Source organism: Quercus robur, chromosome 5, assembly GCF_932294415.1.
Source record: "Quercus robur chromosome 5, dhQueRobu3.1, whole genome shotgun sequence".
Lineage (NCBI taxonomy): Eukaryota > Viridiplantae > Streptophyta > Magnoliopsida > Fagales > Fagaceae > Quercus > Quercus robur.
This window is the reverse complement of record NC_065538.1, coordinates 76,194,912-76,222,904: the sequence shown is the minus strand read 5'-3', so window position 1 is coordinate 76,222,904 and position 27,993 is coordinate 76,194,912. Positions and strand designations below refer to the sequence as shown.

Sequence of the window (27,993 nt, the reverse complement as noted above, 5' to 3'; positions counted from 1 at the left end):
AATACAAAGAAAAAATAAAAGGAAAACAAAGAAACGATTAGACCAGAGCAAAAAAAAAAAAAAAAAAAAAAAAAAAAAAAAAAACAGCAACAACAACAACAACAATAAGCTTTGGTTAGGGTTTTAATTTTTTCTCTTCTTACCCATTACACCAGCCGTCACTCTCTTTCTCCCTCACCCTTACCCTCACCCTCACGTTCGCCTCTCTCTCTCTCTCTCTCCCTGCCTCCCTCACCTGGCCTTTCCGCCGCCGCCGCCACTTCCCACCCTAGCCATCGCCGTGCTCTCCCCTTATTCTCGACTCTCTCTCTCTTCCTCATCCTCGCCTCTCACTCTCTCCCTCACCCTTGCCACTCTGCCGCCAGCCACCACTGCCGCCGCCCTACTCCTCTTCCCCTTTCCTCCTCTCATGTCCACCTCCGCCGCTAGTCTCCTCCACCGCCAATTTTCTAGTACCTCCTCTACCCTTTGTAATTTTTATTTTGTATTTTTTGTTTTTGGGTTTTTTGTTCAATATTTAGAGTGTGGGTTTTCTGGAACCTCCTCTACCCATCGGTGAGTTTTTTCTTTTTTTTTTTTAATTGTAGAAATTTCATATAAATACATTACAAGAAAATCATTGATTTGAATTTCATATTTTTGTGATTGAATATACTATTGGGGTTTAGGTTGCAATGTGATTTTGATTTGCAATTTTTTTTCCCTATTGGGTCTTGTGGTTAGTGCTTTGATATGGATGTTTGGCTGTGGGATTGGGGTTCAAAAAAAATTGGGGTTTTTGTTTTTGGTTGATTGTGAATTCCATAAGTATTTTTTGATTTGGGATTTTCAGAGTTGGGTATGTATATTGCTTGTGCTCATTTGGCTATAGGTTTGGGTTTGTGCTTATGTTTGAAACGTGGGTTTTATGTTGACCCAGAGGCGAAGCTCCTGTTTATCATTCGCATTCGTGGGTAAGTTTTCCTGTTTGATTTTTCCGTTACATGAATCTTTATGGTAGATCACCAGGTTCTTATTATTGGAATTTGGAACTTACAGTATCAATGCCATGCACCAAAAGACTAGAAAGATCTTGCAGCTCTTGCGTTTGAGACAGGTATTACATGAAACTCACCCCTTATGGTACTATAAAATGGCATCTGGTTATTGTAGTTTTTATTTATGTTTTTGTGTTGGTCATGACGGTAAATATATCCTTTTGAAGGCTAAGGCAGGTTCAGACTATTTGCTTATTGTACCGGGTAGTTTTAGTAAAAGTACTCGTTTTTAAAGCTATTTAAGTTTAAGCTCCTTGGGTCATAGTCTAGAAATCTTTGAGGCAAAGCTCAAACATCTAGTGTCAAGGTGTTTGGGTGTAAGCACCTTTTTTATTTTGACCTTTTAGAACTTTATATAAGCATTAAGTACACACTATTTCTAGTAGGTTTACTGCTGAATAGTTTGAAACTTGAAGCCCTTTGTTGTGAGTGTTATGAAAAGCTAATCTGAAACTATGCCTGATTCTTTTATTCTGAATGCTGGGACATGCGTAATTCTTTTATTCTTTTAATCTGAAACTATGATAAGCTAACTGACACTGAATGCTGAAACTTGGCCCACGTATTTAGTCATCAAAGGTAAGTTTCAATTGCATTGAATTTAGCCCAATATTTTAAAGAAAATTAAACAGAGGCATCATCCGTGGCCGCCACCTTGCCTCCATTAATGACCAGTCGCCTCTTGCTTTCTCCGCTGGAAACATCACTCTCCTCAGTAATTCTTTGGGATTGTATGATCCTTATTCCACTCCTCAAATAATCATTCAAATATATGTTTTTAGTTTATATATATATATTTTGTGTGTGTATTTTTTAGTGAGCTTTTGATATGATATTTTTTGGTTTTTAAAATTTTTTTTTTTTTTTTATATGTGATATTTTTGGTTCCTGATAAGAGAAAGAGTTGTTTTTTAGTGGCCAGTTGTATTATTGTAAGTAAAAGTTATAACTTTTTGTGGTCTCCCAGCCTATCCAAAAAGACCCCAAATGAATTTTTTTTTTTTTTTAATTTTCCTGGGTGACCAAACTGTTTGTTTCAATTAGGTTAGGTGTACTGACTTTATTATTTTATTTGGTTAATTTATTTATTTATTTTCTATGTTTGTTGATGTTTTAGTTTGCATTATGCTAATGTTTCTTTGGGGAATCCGAGTTTATCATTCTTGGTGGTGTTAGACACGGGCAGTGATTTGTTCGGGATACCATGTGATTGTCAGAAAAATGGTTGCGTAAAGGCCTTATAGTCATCATCTGGAGCGGTATGTTTACTTTTTTACTTTGAATTTTCGGTTTCTTTGTTATCGGTTTTATTACTTCCAATTGATACGGCTATATGGGTTCCTTTTTCTTCCTTTGCTATTGCAGTCATATATGCTTAAAAACTTGTTAGAAAATTGGCTTGAATAGAGTGCATTAATTGCACATAGATTTGGCATCATATAGGAATATAACCCAACTTATTAAAAGATGAATCTGTCTTATATGGCTAGGAAAGTCTCAGTCAACTTAGATTGTAGAATTTTTTTTTTCTTTTTTCTTTTTAAATATGGAATTCTACTATGGAATTCTACTTGAAAAGGTACTATAGGCAAATAGAATGGAACTCATATGAATGAGCAAAGCATGGCAGGGACCGAGAATCCTAGAAAGAGATGTAGTCGTCTCATGTTAATATCACTAATGAAAATGAGAAAGAACCACTAAACCAGACAGATTTAGTGGTCTGATATACTATTGAATTTTTGGTGGGTATATAATCAATTGGTGAAAGCTGTCTTGCATATTATTATAAGATTATGATTCCTTCTCTTTGATTCCAATTTAGTTAAGTTTGAAATCTTGTGGAGTTGTTTCATATCATTTTTGTATTTGTTAATTGAGTTGTGATTGTTTTATAACTACTAACAAGATGTGGTAGCCGCAAACATCCTGTTGATGATTGTCTGGTTGGTTGCTGAGTAGTGAGTAGTAGAGGAAAAGAAAAACTAAATGTTATAAATTCTTAAACTTGATGTTGTTTTCTCAATGCTGATTTTGACTAGATCTACATTGGAATTACTTTCAGGGGTATGTTGAGTTAAACACAAATTCTTCATAGCAGGGATGGGTTCTGGACATTGGTTTAAGATGATAATTGGCTCAAAGAAAGGGAAGCGCAGCAGTTCAAAACAAGTAAAGGTATGAAGCCCTTAAATTGCAATTATACTGCTAAATGGGACTATTTGCCCAACAGGCCTCCAATGGACCAAAAACTAAATTGTTATCTTCTTACTAATTTGCAATCCCTTTAGCTGTCACATTGAATTCCTACTAATTATAGGCTTAGAATTGAAATTAATGAGCTATTGTTGCTACATTATATATTGTTACTTGAAGACTGAAGAGGGGATTGAGTTTAGGAATAGGAAACCTAAATAGAGTTAGTCAAGGTTTTGGCTTAGAATTGAAATTAAGGAGCTATTGTTGCTAAATTATATATCGTTACTTGAAGATTGAAGAGGTGATTGAGTTCAGGAATAGGAAACCTGAATAGAGTTTGTCAAGGTTTGGGATTTATAATTTATGAGCTCAGGGATGGTGTACCTCCTTTGGGAAGTCCTGATTAATTGTTTTTGAATGCTTGAAGGGCTTTTTATTATATATCTTTCTTGAAGTTAAGATGTACAAATCTTGTGCTTGATATGAAAGTAGCTTTTCATGATAACTTTTCTTTTTCGTTTGAAAGGCATGATTATGTTTTTATAATGATGCAGTGGGCTTAGATATATTGTGTAGGTAGTATCAAATTAAAATATGGTGCTAGAATGGTGCATCCATTGAAAAGCATTATGTTGATATTTCTATCCTTTCTTAAATTTCCATCACCATCTGTAATTAATGGGTCTCAAGGAAAAGTCAAAGTCCTCTAAAGTTAAAATCTTTGCTATTGGCCGCTCTATCTCAACTTTTCTGATGGTTTTTAAATGATAAATCTATAGGTCTACTTTCTTCTTTTGTAACTTGGATCGGCCAAATGCCACAGTTCGTTCTAGAGTCAGAAATCCCAAAGGTATTGACACAAAACCCAATCTTTATCTTCTTTTTACAAGAATGCTTGATTTTTTTTTTTTTTTTTTTTTTTTATAAAAATTTTATTTACCACTTTATTGGCTTACACTTTCACAACTTAAAAAAATTGTGTAAAGAAAAACTATGTTGGTTTTATAGTGAGAAAAAGTGATAAGAATAATTGCTGCACTTTGTTTTTTCGTGTGTTTGAATCTCATTGGTTTGTGAGTAGTGGGAAAAAAAAGTAGATCAATTTGGAAGTTACAACATTCTGTAAATAATTGCCAGAAAGAATAAGATAAAAATTATGATCATAGACTAACTTAGAAATAATGTGCAAAACTCTCAATTTTTGTGAGTTCCACTTATTAAAATAAGAAATAAAAACATTTTGAATAGATAATGTGAAATGCAATTTGCATGTTATTGCAAACAAATCATTATAGATAACCAGTTAACCATACATGTAGGACCATATGTATCAAATTTATTTATTTATTTTTTGCTGTATTAGGTTGCATTTTGTTCATTGTTGTGCTCCTAAGGTCTTAGTGGAGCTAAAATTAATTATTACAGGTTATTTGTAATAGAAATAGAAATGTGGTTTTAAAACCCAGTAGAAAAGGGGAAAAAAAAAAAAAAAAACCTATAGCGGCGGTTTCGCCCGCCGCTAAAAGGTACATAGGGTACGTTGTACAAGAAGCCCTATAGCGGCGCTTATTGACCGCCGCTATAGGTGACGACATATAGCGGCGGGCCTATCCTGCTGCTAAAAGGCCTTTTGATTCGAATGACAACCTCATATGGCGGCGGTTTTTAGCCCGCCGCAATAGACCAAAAGCGCTGCTAAATGGCAGATATATTGCGGCGCTTTTCTCGACCGCCGCAATTGACCTATAGCGGCACTGCAGCACTGGCGGGACGGCCCGCCGCAATAGCACCCGCCGCTATAGGTCAAATGTACCTTTAGCGGCGCTTTTTTGGGCTTTAGCGGCGCTTCTGGCCCGCCGCAATAGCCCGTTTTTCTTGTAGTGAATGATGATAAAAAAGACTCCTATAAGGAAAGGATTCCGAAAAATACGCTCATAATGATTCCTATATAGAAAAGGCTTCTAAGCCAAAGAAAGAGAGGTCAACCTTTCTCTATTATAAAAACCCCAATACCCTCACTAACCAAGGTACGTATAATTTACCCGTTCTGGCACTCTAGAGTTGTGAGAAGTTCTAACTTGACCTTCGGAGGGTATTTGGCTGGCTCCACATCGGTGCTCTCTGTGAGATCTTCTCTTTTTGTGTTGTCCAGGTGTTGTTTCGAGTACGTGAGGAGCGTGTAGCTTACTAGTGGTTTTTCGGCATCATTAGTTGGGAACGCGCACTTTAGCCTGTCGCTTCCCGAACAAAGAGTTGCAAGGTATTTACTCGCTTGATGGCAACTACCAACAACGTTCAGGGAGACGAGCTGCGACCCACTGCCCTAGAGAGGCAGGTCCAAACCCTTATGGCAGCAGTGGAACATCTCACTAAACAAAATTAGGACCTTGAAGAACAGCTACAATAGAAGAACGCTGCTATGGGTACCCAAGAGGAAGACCAAGAAGGTACTAGTGCTGAGAGGAGAGACTGAGAGGGGCCGGAAGGTAGTAATGCCTCGAGTAGATAGGAGCGACAAGACATGAGCCATCCTTCCACTACAAACATAGCTCCCCCTTACATTGTCATAGAGATGTAGATGATGAAGGAATGGATGGACCTTATAATGAACGCCCTCAAAGGACGAGTGTCCAGCGACCTCGATGATCTGGTCCACCGAACCTACTCGCCTTTCATCACATCTGTCAACTCCTTCCCCCTATCATAGAAGTTTCGCATGCCCTAGATAGAAAGCTACGACGGAGTTAAGCACCCTCTCGATCACCTAGAGACTTTCAAGACCTTGATGCACCTTCAAGGAGTAGCAGACGAGATCATGTGTAGGGCCTTCCTTAAGACGCTAAAGGGTCTTGCGAGAATTTGGTTTAGCCGACTAATGCCTAACTCCATCAGTACTTTCAAGGAGCTAAGTGCCCAGTTCACTTTGCACTTTATTGGGGGCATAGGTATAAGAAGTCTACTGCATGTTTGATAAGTATCAAGCAGTGAGAGGACGAGAAGGTGAGATCCTACATAGCCCACTTTAACAAGGAAGTGCTCTCGATTGACGAAGCTAACGATAATATACTTGCAGTAGCCTTCACAAATGGGTTGCGGAAGGGTATGTTTTTGTTTTCTTTATACAAGAACGACCCGAAAACCATGTCAGATGTACTTTACAGGGCCATCAAGTACATGAATGCTGAAGATGCGCTACTGGCTCGAGAGGAAAAGCCTAGAAAGAGAGAGAGGTAGGAAGACATGCGATAGGACAGAGGACGAAAGATGACAAGAACCGAAGACGGAAGGGATGACAGGGGCTCTAAACCCTTGGTGGAGAGGTTCACAAGCTTCACCCCGTTGACCGCCTTAATTGACCAAGTCCTAATGCAAATCAAGGATGAAGGAACCTTAACCTTCCCCGGAAAGCTAAAGGGAGATCTTAACAAATGGCCTAGAGACACGTACTGCCACTTCCACCGTGATCATGGTCATGACATGGTCGATTGCTATGACTTATAGTAGCAGATCTAAGCCCTTATCAGGTAAGAGAAGTTACAAAAGTTTGTCAGCAGGGAAAGAATAGATCTGCCTCCTCCTCTGGTGGGACAACGAGTGTCCCAAACCACCTTTGGGAGACATAAGGATGATTGTGGGAGGCACGGCAACCATCAGCTCATCCAAGAAGGCTCGAAAGACTTACCTCAGAATGTTCAGATGATGGGCATCGTCCCGAAGATGCCACGGGTTGATAACCCAATTATTGTTTTCTCGGAAGAAGATGCTTGACGTCTTCACCACCCACATGACGACGTGTTCGTCGTTAGCATCCGAGTAAGAGATTATAACACGTATCGGGTCTTGGTCGACAATGGTAGTTCCGCAGATATTCTTTACTACCCGAGGTTCCAACAGATGCAGATCGATAGAGAACGTCTAGTTCCAACCAACGCTCCACTCATTGGGTTTGGAGGAAAAAGGTATACCCCTTTGGCACGATCACATTGCCCGTAACAATTGGGGACTATCCTCAACAAATCACTAGGGATGTTACATTCCTTGTTGTTGATTACTCCTCCGCCTACAATGCCATTATAGGATGACCAACACTTAACTCATGGAAGGCCATAACTTTAACCTACCACCTGATGATTAAATTCCCCACGGAGTACAAAGTAGGGGAATTACAAAGAGATCAGGTAGCTGTGCGCGAATGCTACATTGCGATGCTGGAGATTGACGACCATCTATAGGCCTTGAGCATAGAAGAATAACGGATGGGGGCAGAACCCGTAGAGAGGCTTAAGGAGATACCTCTCGTTAGCTCTAGATCGGACAGAACTGCAAGGATTGGCACTCTCGCTAGCCCAATGATTTGCCAAGAGCTCGTAGCCTTTCTCAAGGAGAATCAGGATGTGTTTGCCTGATGTTATGAAGACATGCTAGGAATCGACCTGTCAGTCATAGTACGCAGGTAGAATGTGTCAACTTCCTTTCCACCTTTCCAGTAGAAGAAGTGAGTATTCGTCCAAGAGTGAGACCGAGTAATAGCAGAAGAAGTCGGCAAGTTACAAGAGACAGGCTTTATCAGGGAAGTATACTATCCCTACTGGCTAGTGAACATGGTGATGGTCAAGAAAGCCAATGGGAAATGGAGGATGTGCATAGACTTTACAGATCTGAACAAAGCGTGCCCCAAGGATAGCTACCCCCTTCCTCGAGTCGACGTACTAGTAGACTCTACAGCTCAACACCAGCTACTGAGCTTCATGGATGCCCTCTTAGGGTACAATAAGATCCGGATGGATGAAGCGGATCAAGAGAAGACTTCATTTGTTACCAGCCAAGGTCCTTTTTGTTACAAAGTAATGCCATTCGGCCTTAAGAACGCAGGTGCAACGTATCAAAGGCTCATGAACAGGATGTTTGCGAACCAAATTTGGAGGAATGTTCAGGTCTACGTTGACGACATACTGGTAAAAAGGCGAAGAGAAGAAGACCATTTGAAGGATTCGAGGAAACATTCGGCATCCTTTGCTCCTACAACATGAAACTTAATCCGAGTAAGTGTGCATTCGGGGTGACAGTGGGAAAATTCCTAGGCTTCATGGTGTCTCAAAGAGGTATTGAGGCCAACCTAGACAATATCAGAGCCATAGTAGAGATGGCCCCCCCAAAAAACGTGAAAGAAGTGCAGAGTTTAAATGGCAAAGTAGTTGCCTTGAACATGTTCATATCAAGAGCGATGGATAAATGTCTACCCCTCTTTCGCACGCTGAAGAAATCTTTTGAATGGACTGTTAAGTGTCAGCAAGCATTTGAGTAACTAAAGGCCTACCTCTCTTCTTCACCACTATTAAGTCCTTCACAACTGGGTGAAGAGCTCTTCCTGTATTTGGCTGTCTCCTCGGCAGCTGTCAACATGGCCTTGGTCAGAGAAGAAGACAAGGTTCAAAAACCCTTGTACTATGCTAGCTGGGCATTTCATGATGCAGAGGAAAGGTATCCACCCATGGAAAAGCTTGCCTTCTCCTTAGTTACAGTAGCCCACAAACTCAAGCCCACACGGTAATAATCCTAACCAACAAACCCTTACGGCGCGCAATGAGCAACCCCGAAGCTGCTGGTCAATTAGTGTTATGGGTGATAGAGTTGAGTGAGTTTGACATTCAGTACCGCCCATGCACCGCCATCAAAGGGCAGGTTGTTGCTGACTTTATAGCAGAGTTTACCAACGGGGAAGACAAAGGGGCAAATGAATGTCCGCAGTGGAGTATACATACAGACGGGTCGTCAAACAAGTAGGCTGGGGGTGTAGGTGTCGTACTTCTCTCCCCTGAAGGAGACCTGATCGAATGGGTGGTTCACCTCGACTTCCCTACCACTAGCAATGAGGCGGAGTACGAAGCTTTAGTGGCTGGGCTTGATCTCACCAAAGCAGCAGAAGCCGCAAGAGTGGTTCTTTATTGTGACTCTCAGGTTGTCACTAACCATGTGAACGGGGATTATGAGTGCAGAGGCGAAAGAATGAAGAGATATTTGGATTAAGTAAGGAGAAGAGTGGACGAGCTGAAGGCCAAAATTATCCAGATCCCCAGAGGAGAGAATGAGCAAGCCGACTGCCTTGCTAAAGCAGCTTCAACCAAAAATATGACCACCCTTGATAATGTACTCTCTTTTGTTCAGCTTTCTCCACTGATAGATACCATCGATGTGCAGGAGATAGATTTCGATAGCAATTGGACCATGCTGTTAATCTCTTACTTGAAAAATGGCATCTTACCAGACGGAAAGGAGGTCATAAGGAAGTTGAAGGTCCAAGTTGAAGAGATATCTAGATCAAGTAAGGAGAAGAATGGACGAGCTGAAGGCCAAAATTATCCAGATCCCCAGAGGAGAGAACGAGCAAGCTGATCTCCTTGCTAAAGCAGCTTCAGCCAAAAATATGACCACCCTTGATAACGTACTCTCTTTTGTTCAACTTTCTCCACTAATAGATACCATTGATATGCAGGAGATAGATTCCGATAGCAATTGAACCACGCCGTTAATGTCTTACTTGAAAAATGGTGTCTTACCAGACGAAAAGGAGGCCGTAAGGAAGCTGAAGGTCCAAGCAGCGCAATTCATCTTGATGAAAAAAGTCTTATATAAGAGAGGTTTCTCTCGCCCATACCTAAGGTGTTTGGGTGCTGAAGAAGTCATGAGAGAAGTCCACAAAGGGATCTGCGGAAACCACTCAGGGTCACGATCATTGGCATACAAGTTGATTCGAGCAGGGTACTACTGGCTCACTATGCAAAAAGATGCTCAGAATTATGTTAAAACTTGCGACAAATGCTAAAGATTCAACAACTTCATAAAAGAAATCCGTCCGAAGAGTTGACCCCTATGACAACCCCATGGCTGTTCGCTCAATGGGGGTTAGACATCATGGGGCCATTCCCAATAACGGTGCGACAGTTGAAGTTCTTGATAGTAGGCAGCAACTATTTCACGAAATGGGTGGAATTTAAAGCCTTAGCCACCATTACGGAGAAGAACGTGAGAAACTTCGTCTGAAGGTCCATCATATGCAGGTTTGGGATCCCTAGAGTTTTAGTCTCAGACAATGGGAAACAATTTGACAACGACTCTTTCTGGGATTTTTGCTCACAATTAGGGATTAGAAATCACTACTCCTCCCCCGCCCACCCTCAAGCAAATTGACAGTTTGAAGTCACAAACTGATCTTTGCTCAAAATTATCAAGACTCGGCTCGAGGGGACAAAGGGTATATGGCCTGAAGAGTTGCCAAGCATACTATGGGCGTATAGGAAAACGGCGAGGACACCCACAGGAGAAATACCATTCTGGTTAACGTACGGAAGTGAAGCAGTCATTCCAATTGAGGTCAGACTCACCAGCTACAGGGTAGACAACCATGATGAAAGAAAAAACAACAAGGCTATGCGTCTTCAGCTTGATCTAGTTGACGAAGTCAGAGTGATAGCAGATCAAAGGCTTGCGTGGTACCAAGACTGCATGGTTAAACACTACAACTCCCAGGTCCTGCACAGAGACTTTCAGGTCAGAGATCTCATTTTAAGGAAAGTCATGGGCGCTGCTAGAGACCTTACCCAAGGAAAGCTCGGCCCCAATTGGGAAGGACCTTACTGAGTCACATCATGGCAGAGGAAGGGTACCTACCACTTGGAGAAAATGGATGGACGAAAGCTACACCACCTATGGAACGCCAAGCACCTGCGGAAATACTACCAGTAAAGAAGATAGCGTGAAGAGCCGCACCCCCCTTTTTATTTTTAGTATACCTTAGTTAAATTTAGCTACACTCCTCAATTTTTCTATTTTACTTTAGATTTTGCTACAATAACTCTTTTTTGAGCCCAAAGGGTAGGTTTTTTTTTAGAACTACTTTTTCTATGAATGCATGGTTTATCATAATAATAGGAGTTTCATTCAGATATGACTCAATGTGTTTTTTCTACAATATATTATTAAGTCCATAAAATGGACAAGTTTGCAACTAGGTCCATTAAGTGGACAAGCTTATTATCAAGTCCATAAAATGGACGAGTGTGCTACCAAATCCATAAAATGGACAAGTTTGCAACTAAGTCCATAAAGTGGACGAGCTTACTACCAAGTCCATAAAGTGGACGAGTTTGCAATTGAGTCCATAAAGTGGACGAGCTTAACTAAGTCCATAAAGTGGACGAGCTTACTACCAAGTCCATAAAATGGATGAGTTTGCAACTGAGTCCATCAAGTGGACAAGCTTAACTAAGTCCATAAAGTGGACGAACTTACTACCTAGTCCATAAGTGAACGAGTTCGCTACTAAGCCCCCAAAGTGGACGAGCTTATTATCAAACCTACAAAGGGAACAAATTTATCATCAAATCCACAAAATGGATGAGCTTATTATTAAGTCCACAAAATGGACAAGTTTATTACCAAGTCCACACAAAGTGGACAAATTTATCAACAGGTCCACAAAGTGGACGAGCCTATTACCAAATCCACAAAATAGATAAGTATAAAAGTGGACAAGTCCAAAAAGGGCGAGTCGTCCACAAAGTGGACGAGGCCAAAAAGTGGACTAGTCCACAAAGTGGACGAATCCACAAAATAGACAGGTTTAAACCCATATAGCACGGATTCATCTCACATATAGACAGATTTATAGCAGCAAGAAGACGAACATACAACAATGAAACGTATTGAAAGAAACGGATATAAATCGTCATAAGTTTTAGTCTTTACAAACCAAGCCCAAAAAACTGCAGGGCGTTTTATAGTGTCCTAAAGACAAAGCAAAAGGAAAAAGTACATAAAGCTAAGAGGCTAGAGGGATTGGAGAGTTCCCGTCACCCTTATCCTCGATAACAGGGTCCTCAACGGTCATGGGCTCAACGGACGGGACTACAGAGGTGACGAGGGCATTTGTGGCTGGTTGGGCAAGGACAACATTACCATATTTTGGATTAGACTCAGTGGAGTCATCAGTTTCCTCATGGATAGTGTCGTCAGCAGGAGTGGATGGCAGAGGTTCGTCCATAGTAACCTTGGAAAAATCCAAGTAAGGGTAGAAGGACTTAACCTGCTTAAGGCAGTCCTCAAACCCTTCACCATAATATCCCTCCACAGAAATCTATGAACGGCTAAAAGGCCTTGTATTCATTTACAGCGTCAACTCTGGCCGTCTCCACCTGTTCAAGGAGGGTTGTCAGCTCTTTCTCTACTTTCTCCTTTGCTTCTTGCTTACTCTTTCTCTGACGACCCTCCTCTTGCAGCTTACCCTTCAGATTTTTTACCTCCTCGTTAAGAGAGCGAATGACACCCTTGTATTGTTCCTCCTTGTCTGTTAGGAGCTCTATGCACTTATGCAAGCGGGCAATCACTCCTTCTTTAGCGACGCCCCTATCTTACAAAGCTTTCATACGCACCAATACCTACAAGGCGCAATAGCCGTCAGCTACTAGACAAGTGTGTAAGAAAGATAAACTCAAAGGAAAACGTACCCGAGTAAGATCAAAGAAGCCTAACGCCCCTAACTTGTCAGTCCCTTCCTCAGCATAAAGGTTTACATCCTTATCTTTGATTATGGATCCCACCATCTTGATGGCATAGTCTTTGTGCGTAAGAAGACGACACTTCGGTCCCTGAGTAATTGGACCCAATGACGTCATCAGACCCTTACCCACGCCATGGCCAGTCTTGGGGGGCATAAGCTTTTTAAGGATTTGTCCCCAACGATAACAGCAGGCTTCTTAGGTGGATGATCATCCTTTCTGTTGGGTTTTCTCTTGAGCGTACCCTTCCTGACGGCTTTTTGAGCTGATGAAGACGCTCCATCCCCCTTCACCTTATTTTCTTCTTTTTTCTTCTACTGGGTAGCAGATGCGCGCACCTGCTCCCTCAACCTAGCAGCCTCCATTTCTACAAAAATTAAGTGACGAATATAAGTTAGGAGACGCCTAGAAAGTAAAAAAAAAAGAAAAAGAAGGAATAAAGTGACGGAGGTAAATAAGAGATACTCACGATGATGAGAATAAGAGTTAAGCTTACGAGCTGCTGGGGTTGGCACAGGGCCACCACAATACGCGTGTAGTGTATCAAGGGTAATCAAATCTTTGCACTTCCGCTTTTCAAAAGGAATTTCAAGAACCCATTGGATGAAGGCCTCCTGCTCACAGGTAATGGATGGGTGGACACTAGCTGAAACAAGAAAAGATGACGACATTAGAACACTTGCAAGAAAACTGAAAATTTAGCAAGAAAAGATGATGGCATAAAACTTGACTCCTTAACTATGCCCCAAGTGCTATCAAAGCCGTAGGGCATTGTGTCCCACTCCTTTGGACGACATACCCAATCCGTCCTTTTAACCAAAAAGTATCTGCCCTTCCAATTCCTGTTGGAGTCGGGCATGTCTGATACAAGTCTTAGTACTTTTTTCCGAGCAGTAAAGTGATAAATCCCTCGAGAAGAGACGATATGTTGGGGACGGTAGCACCAGAAAAACTCATCTAGTGTAAGCTAACAGTTCCTTCCACTTAGAAGACCCCATAAGATCTCCGATCCTATGAAGATCCTCTAGGCATTAGGGGTGATCTGGCTGATGGATAGACCAAGAAAGTTAGCCAATTGATGGTGTAATGCTGTTAGTGGCAACCTCAGCCCCGCTGCTAGCGTGGCGTCGTACATACCAGTATCCTCCGTCTCCCAAGAATAGCACTTCTCGAACTTCCCAGGAAGACGGATTGGTATGTGATTTTGGATTTGGAAACGGTCCCTCAAATTCTTGAAAATCTTGTATGTCATCTTCGGAAGGAAATCATTGATGGTCCACATTTGAGGAAGTATGAATGGACGAATGTGCTCACTTTCAGGGTTACCGAACTCCCAACCTCGGGGGTCCTACCATCCACGTCATCTTCGTCCCCATCACCCTTCATTACCCCGTCATCTTCAATCTCTTCCTCATTGTCAACTTCTCCCTCACCATTAACTTCTCCCTCATCTATCTCTTCCTCATCTTCCTCTCCTATATAATCCCCATCCTCGTCAGGAGAATGGGCTAACGTCTCTCTTTTCGACGACCAGGAATGGCCCTCCTCGGGCTCCTGTCCTGTTTGGAAGACTTTGTCGTAGCCCGCTCCTTCATGGACTAACGACTGCTCACTAATTGCTTCCCTAGACATTTTTTACCTACAAGCGACGGAGTTATTCTATGCACCTAAGTTGATGGCTTCGCTAAAAATCTACACTACCAACTAAAGCACAATAATAAAATGATAGATAGGAGAAGAGAAGAGAAGACTTATGGTCTCTGGAAAAAGTGATGGACTCAACAAAAGGAAGAAGAAAGACGACGGGAACAAGGTTCTCCGAACAGTAAGCTCTCTCTCTGGATCGGCAATAAAATGGGGAGAATGAAAAAACTGAGTTATATATAGAATCAAAGGGTGCACGGAAGACGAAGCAACACCCTCGTCCAGAAGCGAATCCAGTTGGAATGTGACATGTATTCAAGCAATTAATGCAGGATACTTAAGGGAGTGCCCATAAATACCTCTTTCTTATTCCTGAAATAAATAAAAAGTCAGAAAAAACTGAATTCCACAACCCGTCAACTTTAGCTGACGAGGTTATGGAGTAGGGGACAGCTGATAAGGACAATTTGTAACAATGGGACTTACCCATGGCAAGGTGTAGAGTGACGCCCCAAATAAACCCGTCAGCTTTATGTCTATCAGCACATTATGAATGATGTCTACAAAGATGATGAGGTTAACTTACAACAGGGATTGAAAGCTAACGTTGCCGTGATGAAGGGAGGAACTAGGCTGACAATTCTGACGTAACCCAAACTTGGTCTCCACGCATATGTATAAGGAAGTTTCTTGTGCCCCACACCCAATGATGATCAAAAAGACTCCTATAAGGAAAGGATTCCAAAAAATACGCCCATAAGGATTCCTATTTGGAAAAGGCTTCTAAGCCAAGGAAAGAGAGGTCAACCTTTATCTACTACAAAAGTCCCAATACCCTCACTAACTAAGGTACGCATAATTTACCCTCTCTGGCACTCTAGAGTTGTGAGAAGTTCTAACTTGACCGTGTAGCTTACTGGTGGTTTTTCGGCATCATCACTAATACTAGTAGAATACCAATTGTACTGGGCATGTGCCTTATAAGTAAGCTTTCAGAGTAGATTGCCATGAGGCTAATAATAAAATCTTAGAAGAAATAAGCCAAGGCAATCTTTATACAATCATAAAACAACACTATACACTATACACTAATTTAGGTTATTGGAAGAACAACACTATACACTAAAGTCTCGAAGTGGAGCATTAGTTTCTTAGTTTCTTTTTAAGAGGGGAATCAAACATCCAATAGCCAAATAAGAATTTTTTTAACTTTTTAAGAGTCTTGTAACTTAATTGGCACTTCTCCATACGCAAAGTGCTTAGAACTATAAGAGGAAAGAATTCTTGTAGCAGGATTAATAGCATATTGTAACTATCTTTATATATATATATATATATAGTTTACAGATTACGTGCCCATGCTACACCTCTGGCTCTTATATCAAATACAATACCAATCAAGATAATATGGTGTATCACATTACTGTCCATTTGCTTTTAGTTTTTTCATTTAGTGTTTAGTTTTTATGTACAATTTTTTAAAACCCAATTTTTTCAATATATATATATATTAACACACTTTTAGCCAAAAAACTAAATTAGCTTATATCAAACACATATTAAATGTGTAAGCTTTATACATATTTGCCTAGTTGGTAAAACTTTTTCAAATTGCATATTTTCAAAAGAGCAAGACTTAAGTATAGTACTTAGGTGCTGTTCCTTAGGTTTCTCTTTTAAGATTCTGTCTTGTGGCTTTTTTCTCATGGATGGAAGTGTATTTTTTAAGTTAAATAGCCACATAACAGAATTTTAAGAGGAAAACCTAAGAAACAGTATTTAAGATACTGTATATAAGTTTTGTTCTTTTCAAAATATAGGGTTTTTTTTTTGTTTAATTTTTTTAAAGTACAATATTTTCAAACAGCCCCCATTTTCAAGAAGATGATAAGTTGTACCAAACACAAACTACATGTTTTTACTTGATAGTACACAAAAATGGTTGTCTCATGTCTGAAATTATTGGCAAAAAAACGAAAGAATAGCCTTACTTTACATAACCCAATAGACTTCATTGAAAGTATAATGAAATTAATTAAGGAAGAAATGTTTGACCAAGGTGGATTACATACAAGACCTACAAAGATTCCACCTCTCTCTCATATACCTCCCAGTAGTGCATGCAAAAGCAATGATCAACCCTTCCATTTGGTTATAGCATTAGTCCAGCAGCAAATTTCTGACATATGGGAATTCTTATACTACAAAAGGTTTTCTTTCCGTTAGAGATGTTCCTAATACCTCTCTTAATATTATGTGATCTCCAAACTCTTAGCACTGGATGAATACGTTACCTAATACTTTACTAAATGCATTGATACATGGCGCATATATATGGCAAAGTCTTAGCCACTAGATATCTAGTGTGAAATTTGGGGCCACCAAAATATTAAATGAGTGATATTAAAAAATACTATTTTTATTGTCAATCCTTTTGTTTTCTGTTTTTTAGCAGCTATGCACATCATCTTTAGGCAATATTATGCTATTTTGGAATTAAATTTAGATTTCATGGCTTTAATTCAATTGTAGACACTGTCATTTATTTTTCAACTTATTTTTTTTTAGCTCAAATCAGAATTCAGTTTATTCTAATATGGTTCAATGGTTTTTATTTATTTATTTTTTTCCATCATATATTGGAACCACTTCTTGGGTTCTAAAGCAAGGTTTCATTATGCATGGCTCTACTATACATGTTCTTTGTATTGCATATTAATAAATAGTTCCCCCAATATTTCCAGAAACACTAAAAAAGGGGTGTATATCATCTCTGACTTTTTGCGTTGATATGTATTAATTTGGAATCATGTTTGCTTACAAACTCTCAAGCCAGGAACTTGGTATCCTTCTTTGAATTGTTACTTTTTTTTTTATAAATTTGTTAGAGCATTCTCATCTGTTAGGAAATATGTGTTTCAATGTTAGGAACATATGTTACTATTTTATGTAATTGACTAATCCTTTGACAAAACGTACTTTATTTGTAATTGGATAGATCAAGGATGTGTTTAATGTTTCAAGGAACAAGGTTTCAAGTTCAAGTGTTAAAGCCATGCAAGTCTATCCAAGAATCAAGTGAAGAAGTGTTGGATTTTAAAGCTCGACAGCTAGCATCCATCGAGGTTTAAAAGCTGCTTCAGCCCATGGCTCGACAGCTAGCTCAATAGATAGTTATTTATCGAGGTTTATGAAATTCAGATTTTCTGGTCTGTTTTTCATCAAATCAGTGGGTATATGTTTGAGCTTTCTTTTCTCACAACCCTAAATATATAAGGATTATTTTGAGGGCCGTCAAGGGTTACACAAGTTGCACGAGTGTGGAGCAAAATTTTGTTCATGCAAATTGTGACCGGAGACAGATTTTGCCCTAGTTCATCTTTCTCTTGAAGAAGCTGTTGTGTTTGTACACCATCGGGTTTTGTGACCAAGGAGCTTCTTGATCTTCATTGTGAGATGAAGTGAAGAACTTTGCAGCCAACATCTTTTTCAAGTTGGTGATTAAGTTGCGTATTAGGATCTGCGCAATTGGTTAGTCACGTACTAAGAGCCATGTATTGAAAAGGAGAAATTGTTACTACAGAACAAGTCCAATTGAGTATTGGGGTAAGGGTTCAACTGTAGGTTGGTATAATGTACTAGGATTCCTTTACTTGTAACCGCTTGTGATAATAGTGAATTCTCGGGAGTGATGACCTTAAAATCACCCAGTGTGGTTTTTGCCGTGTAGGTTTTCCCCATTCGAAAATAAATCTCCGTGTCAATTTAATTTCCGCTACATATTTAGTTAATTAGTGATTTGTTTGTGCTGCCACGCATATTGTATGTTAATCTGATTAATTAATTAACTTGGCTAATTAATTGGTTAATTTATCACAAGTGATCAATACATTCTTGGTCTATCAAGTGGTATCAGAGCGGACACACTCTGATTAGGGTTAATCTTTACTATGTGATCCATTGACCCCTGTTGTCATGGCTGCAACCGACTTGAAGAGATCTTTGTTTTCAAATACATCTTGTTTTTCTAATCTCTACTTGTTTGAGTGTATCAAAAAATGCAAGTCTAAAAGTTATTTTAATTTTATTATGATGACTATTGGAAAAGATCTCAGTTTGACAAAGAAGAAACTAGACTGTCTCAAAATGAAAATGTGCAAAGGTGTTCGTCTAAGAAAAGTGAAGGTCAAAGGTTTAGTTCATAAAAGATAGATGAGAGAAAACACCATTCCCACTGATCTGTCATCTAAGCACGAAGTTTGCTTCATGATGAAGTCTGCATTTAAGGTTATGGACACGTGTTTGTGGTACCTTGACAGTGGCTGCTCAAGACACATGACTGGAGGCCGATCTCTCTTCAAGGTATTCGAGTCTAAGAAAGGTGGCAATGTCACTTTTGGTAATGGAAGCAAGTCACAGATTAAAGGAAAGAGAATCATTTCTCTACCTGGATTGTTGGACATTGCAAATGTTCTATATGTAGAAGGTTTGAGAACGAACCTGTTGAGCATAAGTCAGATATGTGATCAAGACTTCATGGTACTATTCTCAAAGGAAAGTGCCTTGTCATGGATGAGTCTAGAAAGAAACTCATAAGTGGTGTTCGCACTCTACACAATTATTATGGATTGGATTATGATGCTGATATTGTGTGCAATAGCATTCGTTTACCGCATAAAGATCTATGGCACCAAAGGATGGGACACGCTAGTTACAAACATATTTTAATTGTATCTAAGCATGAATTAGTCTTGGGGATACCAAAGCTCAGTAGAGTGAGCAATGTGGTGTGTAGACCATGTTAGCTTAGGAAACAGACGAAAGCTAAACATCCAGGCACTCAGACATCTGCTACATCTAAACCATTGGAGCTACTACATCTGGCTCTTATGGGTCTAACTAGAACCGAGTCTCTTGGTGGAAAAAGATACATCATTGTTGTGGTAGACGACTTTACTAGGTACACTTGGGTTATCCTTCTACGATGCAAGTCTGATGCTCCTGAGCACATTGAAGCCTTGTGCATAAGATTGCAGAATGAAAAGAGCCTGAAGATTGATCGAATTTGAAGTGACCATGGTGAAGAATTGAAGAAATCATATATGGAGTCCTTTTGCTCAAGATCAGGTATATCTCAAGAATTCTCTGCTCCTATTACTTCTTAGTAGAATGGTGTAGTAGAAGAAAGAACAAGGTTATTTTGGAGATGGCTAGAGCCATGTTGCACAATAAGGATGTGGCTAGAAACTTGTGGGGAGAAACCGTTAACACTACATGTCATACAGTTAATAGGATGTACTTTAGACCCGGTACCAAGAAGACTCCATATGAGTTATGGAAAGGAAGAAAGCCAAATGTAAAGTATTTTAGAATTTTTGAAAGTACTTGTTTCATTCTAAAGGATAGAGAGAATGTGGGAAAATTTGACTCCTGAAGCAATGAAGGAATATTTCTGGGATACTCCTCTACAAGTAAGGCTTATCGGGTATACAACAAAAGAACCATGAAGGTAATGGAAATAGTGAATGTTGTTATTGATGAGTCTTCAGATTCTGGTTTTGAGAAAGTGAGGAATTCCCCAAAGAAATTCTTCCTCCTGAGCCAAAGGAAGTTCAAGAAATTGTTGAACAAGAGCCCACATCTCATGAAGAGAAATGACTTTCTTCCAGGATTAAATTAAATCAAATCATCCTCCTGAAGTTATTGTGGGAAACATGAATGAACTCACACTAAGGAAGCGTACAATTGATGAATGTGTTGCTAACTTTGTGTCTTATTCTTGTTATTTGTTGCAGGTTGAACCCACTAAAGTTAAGGAAGCTTTTCAGGATGAAAGTTGGGTTGAAGCAATGCATGATGAACTGCTTCAGTTTTAGAGGAATGATGTCTGGACTCTAGTACCTAAACCGAAGGGTGAGCACATCATTGGCACAAAGTGGATATTCCGCAATAAGACTGATAAGGAAGGTAATGTGATCCGTAACAAGGCTTGTCTTGTAGCTCAAGGATACTCACAAATGGAGGGAGTAGACTATGATGAGACATTTGCCCTAGTTGCCCGTATGGAGTCCATCAGAATTCTCCTAGACTTAGCATGTCACTTAAAGTTCAAGTTTTACCAAATGGACGTAAAGACTGCTTTCTTGAATAGGCTCCTTAAAGAAGATGTCTATGTGGCTTAACTAGAAGGATTCATTGATTCACACTTTTCAGATCATGTGTTGTACCTCAAGAAGGCACTTTATGGTTTAAAGCAAGCCTCTAGAGTTTGGTATGATCGACTTACACAATACTTGGTGTCACATGGGTTCACAAGAGGAAAAGTTGATCAGACTCTTATCAACAAAAGGGAAGTTGGCGAGTTGATAGTAGCTCAAGTCTATGTTAATGACATCACCTTTGGGTTCGACTAAGGATGAACTTACTCATAGCTTCTCAAAACTCATGCAGGCCGAGTTCGAGATGAGCATGATTGGAGAGCTGACTCACTTCCTTGGATTACAAATTCGTCAACAAGATTCATGTATATTCCTATCTCAATCTAAATATGCTAAGAATCTTGTGAAAAAGTTTGGTTTGGAATCTACTAGTTCTTTCAGAACTCCTATAAGTCCAAATGTTAAACTCACAGTCGATTTGTTAGGTAAAAGTGTAGATTTATCTTTATATAGAAGCATGATAGGTAGTCTTCTTTACCTTACTGCTAGTAGACCTGACATTAGTTATAGTGTAGGAGTATGTGCTAGATATCAGGCTAATCCTAAAGAGTCTCATATGATTGCTTTGAAAAGAATCATAAAGTATGTCAAAACCACTACTGACTTTGGTGTGTGGTATAACAAGGACACAAATAATGTCTAAGCTGGGTACTCTGAAGTTGATTGGGCTGGGAATGCTGATGATAGAAAGAGTACATTGGGGGGTTGTTTTTAGGTGGGTAATACTCTTGTCTCCTAGATGAGCAAAAAGTAGAATTTCATCTCATTATCCACTGTAGAAGCTGAGTATATCGCTGCTAGTAGCTGTTGCACCCAACTCCTATGGATGTAAAAACTCCTCCATGATTATGGTATTTGTCAAGAGTATCTTACCATTTGCTGTGACAATACCAGTGCCATCAACATCTCAAAGAATCCGATTCAACATTCTCAAACTAAACACATAAAGATTTGCCATCACTTCATTAGGGAGCTTGTCGAAGATGGTACTCTTACTCTTAAGTTTATTCACACTGATGATCAGAAGGCTGATTTGTTTACCAAACCTCTTGATAGCAAACGGTTTGAATTCCTTCATCAAAACATTGGTGTCATCTCTATGGATTGATCTCTTCCTCTCCTTCTTCCTCCTCATGCATTTGCATCTAGTTTTATGCTTTTCTTTGTCTAATATGTTTTTGTTTGTTTGTTTTCAGTTTTATTTATTTCTTTTTTCATATAAAAATAAAAAAAATTGAAAAATCAGAAAAAATTCAAAAACAGTGTGTGTTTTGTGTACATTGGTACTTATGTACCTTGGATGGCCATTGAAATAAAATTTTCTAAACTTTGTATCCTTTGCAGCTTAGATGAGAAACTCTATGCACAACTAAGTAAGTGAGCTTTGTGGCTCGTGTTTGTGATGAGTAAGATTAAGTAATCTCTTGTACTTAACACTTGTATCACTCTTTTTGATGGGAAAAACTAGAAAATCCTAAGAGAAAGGCATAAATAACCATCTCACCATTGTTGCCCGCCAATCATGAAATGACATTTGTATACTTCGACATAGCAAAAGTGGAATGTCAAATACTTAACATAATTGGGTATTTCTTTTCTATCTCTTATATGCCCCTGCATGGTTTGCTTAAAAGAAAAATAAAAAGCAAAAAGAATAAAAATGCTTTAGGTATGATTACAAGCGTGTCTTCTAGGATATGTGGGAGTTATAGGATGTACCTCAAAGGTGATAGTCTCTATTAAGCAATTATGATTGTGTGTGAGTTAAAGTGATTTTCTCATATATCAAATCGTCATAACATGTAGACACTTATGCAATCTTGTGATGTTTTTGGCACACAAAACGTAATATTTTTTGCTACTCTTGATACATGTGCATGTACAATGTGATTTGACCATCTCAAGGAATACATGTATTAATATATGCTCACTAAACTGTCTTAACTTGTTTTTGAAATATAAAATTGGTTAGACTTGTTTAGTGTGTGTGTGTGTGTGTTTTGGGATCTATGTGCTTAACATTTTTCTTGTTGAGAGATGTTTTTGAGAGTTTAAAATGTTGTTTGGATCTTTGGTTGAGTAGCATGTTTGATTGCATTCCTATCTGTGTTTTTCTCCTCCTTGAAAAACTATTTTTAAGCAATCTCGATTGCTTCTTGATAGCTCTCGATTGATAAGCTATCTATCGAGACCCTTCAACTGATTTTTATCGCAATTTCAATAACTCTTGATAGCTAGTTCGATCCATCGAGAGACTTTCTGATCTCTTGATACCTTCTCGATAACTGGCTTGATCTATCGAGGAACTTTCTGTCTCCTCGATAGCTTCTCAATAGCTACCTTGATCCATCGAGCTTCTTTGTTGAAAAAGCCTCTTATTAGATCCTCAATAGCTAGTTCGATATATAAAAGGCGCATTTTAAAGCTCGATAGCTCTCGATTGATCGAGCTTTATGAGATTCCTATATAAAAGCTTCTCGCGATTTCAGATCTAATCTCCTTGATCTCTCTTGACAGACTTCAGCCTTTTCACCTCCCAAACACATTTTTCTCTCTTCAAACTTCATTCCCAAGAGTTTTTTGGCCTAAAGATCATCTTCTCTCATCTGGTATGATCTTTTTTACTCATTCTATCATGCATCTCATGTTTTCTACCTAACTTTTGGGATTTTTGGAAAGTTTTGAGATTTTTCAAAATCAATGAAGTTTTTGCTCAATTTTTGGGATGGGTTTTTTCAAAATGATGTTTAAAACTTCATGCATTGCATCACATTTGCATTATAACAATATTTTCATGCATTATAGATGTGTGCTATATTTGTTGCAATGTTGTGTGCTAGTAGGTTTGGATTGGGCTAAGCCCATGATGCATTTATTTTTGCATGTCACATGTTCATGCATTCTTATGCATATGTACCTTCAATTCTATATATTTTTATATATCTGCTACTTGATACTTTTTTGATTGTCTCCCTCTCTTTCTCTCTTTCTCTCCTCTACTGCTTGGTACTTTTCTGATTGGCTCCCTCTCTTTCTCTTTTTCTCTCCTTCTTACGTTAGTTGCATCATGGCACCTAAATGTAAATCCACTCTGTCCCAGAACCCTCTTCGTTTTGGGGCATCTTCTTCTTCTGCTTCTTCTGACCCCACTCCCTATCACGTCCGGTTCCATGATGAGAAGGCCAAATCAGACTTCTTTAAGAACTTTTCACGACGCGGCATTCATTTGGAACACCAAGTCATTTTGTCAAATTTTTCTAACACTGACCTACCCACTGTCATTAACAATAGGGGTTGGGAGTCAGTTTGTGGCATCCTGGTCACGTGCCCTTCTGTGATCATACAGGAATTCTACTTCAATATGCTCGGATTTGATTACTCTACACCTCTTTTTATCACATGCATCTGAGGTGTGCGTATGGTAGTTACTTCGGATATTGTATCTGAGTTACTACACGTACCTAGGGTAGTGCTTTCTAACTACCTTGGTTGTGGTAATCTTTAGACTGTGTCTAAAGATGAGCTCACGTCTCTATTCTGTGAGACACCATTTTCTTGGGGTGAGTGTCAAAACACCCCTTGCTCGGCCTTTGCTAAAGGTCTGAGGTTCCTTAACATGGTGATGACATTTATCCTTCATCCTCTGTCACACTATAACACTATCACAGAGCCTCATGCTCGCTTTTTGTTATCCCTCATTGAGGATCTTTCTATTGACTTTCCTTCTCATTTCATACTCTCCCTTATAGATGTCTATAAGGATATGGTGACTCGTGATAAACTCATCTTTCTTTCAGCTATCATACGGCTTCTTCACCATTTTTCCGTATTCTATCTTGAGTCTCCCCATTTCTCTTATATGTGTGTGATTGACACCACTACCTTCGCTCCTTCTTCTTCAGTGGGTGGAGTGACACTTGAGGCCATCATGGCATAGCTTGTGCGCATGGATGCTCACCTTGACACTCTCAGTGATGAGTTGTGTTAGGTGAACACCTGTGTTGGTCGTATTACATGACGATAGGCTATAATGGGTGGTTTCACAGTGGTTTCCTCTACATCTCCTGAGGCATCTGAGGATGAGAGTGACAATGGTTCTGACAGTACTGATGATGATGAGGATGATGATGATGGCTTGCCCAATGATGATAAGATGTCTACTTGATGTACTTTCCCTTTGTCACCGATGACAAAAAGGGGGAGTAGTTTTGAGATGAGAGTATTCATACTCATAGGCGGAGGGTTAGTATAGGAGATAGGGGGAGTGTTGATATTGAGGGATGTAGTGAGGATTTTTGTATCTTTTCTTTTCTTTCTACTTTAGATACATTATCTCTTGTACATGGGTCTTGTGACCATTTTTGATATACATTGTATTTATATTTAAGTTATATATATTGATGTATGTTATTCACCTATCTCTCCATGTGTTGTTTCTTTTCTCTCTTTATACACAAGTTTCTTAAATTGTATGCAATCTATTATTTCTGCTTCACATTAAGATGCCGTGATGAATTTTGTTTAAAGTGTTTTAGAAATATAGGTTGTCAAAATCTACTTGCCATAAACTCTCTTCTTGCAAAGTTTTTCAAGAGTTTGCGTTAGAATAGATTTTATTGTATTTAACAAGTGAGTATGAGTTGAGTGATTTATGACTTCTTTCATATGTTCATTTGTTGTTGTGGTTTTGTCATGGATTGTCAAAGGAGGAGATTGTTAGGATATATGTGATTCAATGTTAGGAACATATGTCACTATTTTATGTAATTGGCTAATCCTTTGACAAAACGCACTTTACTTGTAATTGGGTAGATCTAGGATGTGTTTAATGCTTTAAGGAACAAGGTTTCAAATTCAAGTGTTAAAACCATGCAAGTCTGTCCAAGAATCAAGTGAAGAAGTGCTAGATTTTAAAGCTCGACAGCTAGCATCTATCAAGGTTTAAAAGCTGCTTCAGCCCGTGACTCAACAGCTAGCTTGATAGATAGCTATCTATCGAGGTTTATGAAATTCAGATTTTCTGGTCTGTCTTTCATCCAATCTGTGGATATATGTTTGGGCTTTCTCTTTTCTCACAACTCTAAATATATATAAGGATTATTTTCAGGGCCATCAAGGGTTACACAAGTTGCACGAGTGTGGAGCAAAGTTTTGTTCGCGCAAAGTTTTGTTCGCGCAAAGTTTTGTTCAATCAAATTGTGATTGGAGACAGATTTTGCCCTAGTTCATCTTTCTCTTGAAGAAGTTGCTGTGTTTGTACACCGTAGGGTTTTGTGACTAATGATTTTTTTGATCTTCATCTTGTGGTGAACTGAAGAATTTTGCAGCCAACATCCTTCTCAAGTTGGTGATTAAGTCACGTATTAGGATCCGCACAATTGGTTAGTCACGTATTGGGAGTTGTGCATCGAAAATGAGAGATTGTCATTACAGAACAAGTCCAATTGGATATTGAGATAAGGGTTCAACTGTAGGTTGGTATAAGGTACTGGGATTCCTTTACTTGTAACCGCTTATTGTGATAATAATGAATTCTCAGGAGTGGTGACCTTAAAATCATCCGGTGGGGTTTTTGCCATATAGGTTTTCCCCATTCGAAAACAAATCACCGTGTCAATTTAATTTCTGCCGCATATTTAGTTTAATTGGTGATTTGTTTGTGCTGCCACACATATTGTATGCGAATCTGATTAATTAATCAACTTGGCTAATTAATTAGTTAATTTATCACAAGGGGTCAATACATTCTTGGTCTATCATCATCAAAGGTGCTAAAAATGCTAAATGCTATTTTTTAGCATTTTTAACACCTTAAATCATAAAAACACACCCACAATAAATATGCTAAATGCTAAATATTTTTGCATTAAGCTACAGTGGAGTCTCATCTTTGACACCCTACTGTAGCAATCTAGAGTTTTTTATTATTATTTTTTCTTTTTCTCTCTCCCACTCTCTCTTGTGCCGTGCCTCTCTCTCTCTCTCTCTCTCTCTCTCTCTCTCTCTCTTTTTCCTTCTCTATGCCTCTCTGTCTCTCTTTGACTATTGATTCCATGGTGTTGATCTGGTTGTTGTTGTCCTCAGGGGAAAAGTCGACCTTTCCGCCCTTGGGTTGGTGATGTTGATGAAGCCGGAGGAGCTAGGGGTGGAGTCGGTGGCTTGGAACATTGTGGCGGTCAAAGCGGTGCCGTTGGTGATCTGGTGGAGCTTTTTGGCACCAAAGTAGTCGAGGAGGATGTGGAGGAAGAGGATGCTTTTAATGGTGTAGATGGAAGGGTGGGTGGAGAGGAGGTTGCACATGGCGGCATTATCGAAGGCGTAGACGGTTATGGTGGTGCGATTGTTAATCTCGCTGGCGAGGTGTGTGAGGGAGAGGTAGTGGTTGAAGGTTGAGAAGTCTGGGTGGTGAGTTGATTTGGTGGCTTTGGATGTGGAGGGTTTTTTTTTTTTTTTTTTTTTTTACTCTGCTGTTGTTTGTGGTTGCGGTGGATTTGACTAGTGGCTGGTGGTGGCAATGGTGGGTGGATGTGGTGGCCGGCAGTGCTGGGTTGAGAGAGAGAGAGAGAGAGAGAGAGAGAGAGAATAAAAAATGATAAAGAAGGAATATTTAAATGAAGTGTTAAAAAAAATAGTAGTTTTGATATAAGGGATATTATAAAGTAAGGTGTTATATGCTATAAAGTTAGTATTTTAGATGTTAAATGCTAAAATTTTTAAGATGTTTGGTGGGAATGCCCTTAAGATGGCATGCTATCCTTGTGATGTAATTTGAAATTGGTTTACAAAAGTGCGCTAAACAAGAGTACAGAAGTGCAGTACATGTTCCGGATGCATCCTCTAGCCACTCGATACTTACGTTAAATATGCCAGTGACATTGAAACTGCCATTCAGGATGTTGTGACTTGTGTTGCGTGAACACGTTTGTATGCCTTCTAATATATAGCATATGTTTGCTTTTCATTTCATTATATATGAATAATTTGTTAGAATAATATAAACAATACAATAAAATAATATATTCAACACAATAAACAACTACCACAACCATCAACACATTAAAATACTATTTTGTTAACAACCCAACATTAAAAAATTATTTTTTGTTTTGAGTTTTTAGAGCAGCTTATTGTAGCTCAAACTCAAATTTTTTTAACTTTGTCTTTTTGGCTATAGAAGTTATTTTTAGGGTATTGGTTGCTAAATTGACTTTTTAGTCAATTTAACAACCTTAGAGCACTAGCATTGGGGGTGTAAATACCCCCCAGTTGCTATTTTTTAACCCAAGTCACCCAAAACCCACTCCAACCGGGTTAGTAAACTTAAAAAAAATTTGTAACCTA

The 27,993-nt window shown here is 39.1% G+C and overlaps 1 protein-coding gene and 1 long non-coding RNA gene across 9 annotated transcripts in view; both read left to right on the top strand.

The window, feature by feature from the left end:
- Positions 1-27,993, top strand: part of LOC126727138 (beta-glucosidase 46-like) — a 142,194-nt gene that overhangs the window by 22,404 nt on the left and 91,797 nt on the right. The window lies entirely within an intron of this gene.
- Positions 60-27,623, top strand: LOC126727142 (uncharacterized). Of its 7 annotated transcripts, none has more exons than XR_007656164.1 (6): positions 60-953; positions 1,039-2,296; positions 3,103-3,215; positions 4,016-4,086; positions 20,230-20,957; positions 26,737-27,623. It is a non-coding gene; the product is annotated as an uncharacterized LOC126727142 (long non-coding RNA). The 7 variants fall into 7 exon arrangements; XR_007656162.1 differs by lacking the exons at positions 20,230-20,957; positions 26,737-27,623 and adding an exon at positions 17,433-18,230 and having other exon boundaries at positions 65-452; positions 872-953; XR_007656165.1 differs by lacking the exons at positions 20,230-20,957; positions 26,737-27,623 and adding an exon at positions 17,433-18,230 and having other exon boundaries at positions 66-555; positions 920-953.